This window comes from Urocitellus parryii, chromosome 4 (assembly GCF_045843805.1).
Source record: "Urocitellus parryii isolate mUroPar1 chromosome 4, mUroPar1.hap1, whole genome shotgun sequence".
Taxonomy (NCBI): domain Eukaryota; kingdom Metazoa; phylum Chordata; class Mammalia; order Rodentia; family Sciuridae; genus Urocitellus; species Urocitellus parryii.
The window spans coordinates 12,587,568-12,590,856 of NC_135534.1; positions in this window are offsets into that span (position 1 = coordinate 12,587,568).

Here is a 3,289-nt window from a genome sequence, read left to right on the forward strand (position 1 = left end):
TGATATCTCTAGATTATAATTTTTTAATAAGTTTGTAGGTGTGGCATAACATTCCAACAATGTGTTTTTATCTTTGTGTGCTAATAATACATCATCCATATAGTGAAATATTTGTAGTTCAGGATTTTGATTTCTAAGTGGCTGGATTACTCTGTTAACATAAATTTGACACATAGTTGGGCTGTTAGCCATCCCTTGAGGGAGTACTTTCCATTCATATCTCTGATCAGGACCTTCATGATTTAGTGCGGAGATAGTAAATGCAAAATGTGGACTATCCTCAGGATGAATTGGAATTGAAAAAAAACAATCTTTAATATCTATAACTAAAACATACCAAGTTTTTGGCAAAGCAGACAATTGAGGAATCCCCAATTGAGCAGGTCCCATAATAACCATCTCATTATTAATGGCTCTTAAATCTTGCAATAATCTCCATTTACCAGATTTCTTTTTGATGACAAAAATGGGAGTATTATGGGGAGATACAGAAGGTTGTATATGTCCTTCCGCTATTGTTGTTTGACCAGGTCATGGGCTGCTTGTATCTTTTCTTTAGTCAGGGGCCACTGAGGAACCCATACTGGTCTTTCTGATTTCCAAGTAATTTTTATTGTGTCAGTGGCCCTTTCTGAAAATCCAACCCATGTCTGTCCGTTCCTTGATCTATTTGTATTGGTGCTGCTATACCTTGTTCTTGTTTTTTAATCTTTTTCCTTTCCTAAAACCTTGTCTAGTCATAATAGTGGGTGCATTTTGGTGGATGTTATTTGTTAATGTCAAACCTAATTGATCTAGGACATCTCATCCCCATAAATTTGCGGGAAGATGATCCAATACATATGGTTGTATAGTTCCTTCACATCCTTCAGGATCCTTACAATCTAATACCATTACACTTCTATGGGGATTAGTCGCCACTCCTAGGCCTCGAAGCGTTTGAGTGGCTTGTTGTAATGGCCAATGTATTGGCCATACTTGATGAGAGATGATGCTAAGGTCTGCACCTGTATCCAGTAGCCCATTAAATTCATGTCCTTAAATATTTAGTTTATCATGGGGCGAGAATCTAAATCTAAGAAAGCATAGCTCAATCTACACCTGTGGAGCCTAATCCCTTGGAACCTCTTTCTACAGTACGATTGGAAAATTTATCATGTAGGCTGGGTATTATCAGTAATTGTCCTATTCTATCTCCTGGTGAAATTACTGATATACCCTTTGGAGAACTGGCTATAATTTTTATTTCACCTTCATAATCGGGATCAATTACCACAGGACTTATCATAAGTCCTTTTAGAGTAGAAGAGCTGCATCCCAATAATAAGCCTACTGTTCATTTGGGAAGAGGCCCTTTTACCCCTGTGGGAATGATTTGAACTCCCATCTCTGGAGTTAGTACTGATCTGGCGGAGGCGCAGAAGTCCAACCCTGCGCTCCCTCTGGTTTGTCTGATGAGGGATCTAATGGACAATGTGTCCTGGGCACTACCCTGATGGGGTTGCTGGGTTCCTCCAGTGCTCCGTATATTTGTGGTTTTGGGCCCCGGAGCATTGGGCCCCCCTGTCCATTTTTTGGCAACAGAGCCCGATGCCTTTTTCCAAAATATCATGGGTAAAAACCTGGTCCTTGTTCATTTTTGGATAATGGAGTACCCTCTATGGTGGTTTGAGAACGGCATTCATTAGCCCAATGTCTCCCTCTACGGCATCGTGGGCAAATACCCGGTTTCTATTCCTTTGATACCTAGTTTTGTTAAACCCTCCTCCTATGGGGCAATTCGTTTTAAAATGTCCTGTTTGTTCACAATTGTAGCATGTTCTTGGCCTGGTATCTAAATCCTGTTTTACTGCAGCTACCACGATTTGCCCTTGTTCATTAATGTCTCTGGCATCTAAAGCCTGTTTTACTGCAGCTGCCACGACTTGCTCTTGTTCATTAAGGTCTCTACATAATTTAATATATGTGTTTAAATCTTCATGTTTCCATGGTCTAATGAGTTCTCTGCACCAACGATTCGCTTGGTCATAAGCCAGTTGCTTTAGTAATGGCATTGCTTGTTCTGCATTCCCAAAAACTCTGGTAGCTGTTTGAATAAGCCTATCTACAAATTCAGCATAAGATTCATTAGCTCCTTGTATTACCTTAGATAATTGACCTTGTAAACCTCCATGTCCTTGTAAAGTCTTCCATGCCCTAACCGCCTCTGCAGCAATTTGTGCGTATACGCCAGGATCATATGCAATTTGTTGCTGCTGATCCTCATAAGGTCCCTTTCCTAACAACATATCTAGATTTCTCTGAGGATAACCAGCTGCTGCATTTTGCCTAGCTGTCTCCTTGGAAAATTCCTCATTGCCAACTTTCCATAACATGTATTGCCCTCCATTTAGCACAGCTTTACACTTATTAGCCCAATCTGCTGGCGTCATGTTCAAGTTGTTAATGGATTCGACCATGCTTACAGTGAAGGGTGCTTGAGGACCATAGGTTGTTACAGCCTCTTTTAGCTGCTTCACTGTTTTGAAATTTAAAGCATGGTGAATTCGCTGCCCTCCTGCCTCAAATACAGGGCATGTTAATACTTGAGATCCTGTCTCAGGATCCCAACTATCAACTGTGGGGGTTGGGGGCCTCCCAGCATATGGAGGTGGTGCTGTTGGTTGGACACTTATGCCCTCTGGTGATAGAAAGGTGTTAGTAGCAGTCTCCTGTTGTAATTTTTCCCCTGATGTCTTTTTCTGCTCTAAGCTTTCTTCCTCTATCTGACTAGCTCGAAAGACCTTCTCTTTTACTTGAATCTTTTCCTCTTTCTGACTAACTTGAGAGACCTTCTCTTTTACTTGAATCAATATGTCTTCTCCTCCTCTACTTTTGTCCTAACTGAAGGCGTTGAAATAAGCAGACCAGGTACCAACACCCACAATGTCAATGTGTCAACTGGCAGAGTTCCTGGGCTTTTCTTTTCTATTCCTTTTAAATCTTAACCATGATGATTCCATTGTGATATATTAAACAACTCCTCCTTAAAAATCCATGGGCTACATTTTTGTATTGTATCAACGTATGCCCTGACTGCTCTTGATTTTACTGGGATGCCTTATTCCTCTAACAATTTACTTAACACTCTTTCTGTTTGTTTTTTACTAATTTCTGATCCCATATTTCTACTATAATACAACCCAACAAGATGACGCCGAACAAAACCAAGCAGAATGAAATAAAAATGGAACAACAAAAAATCATTATAGCCTTTCTATCCTCCTGAAATGTCCATCCGACCTTTCTC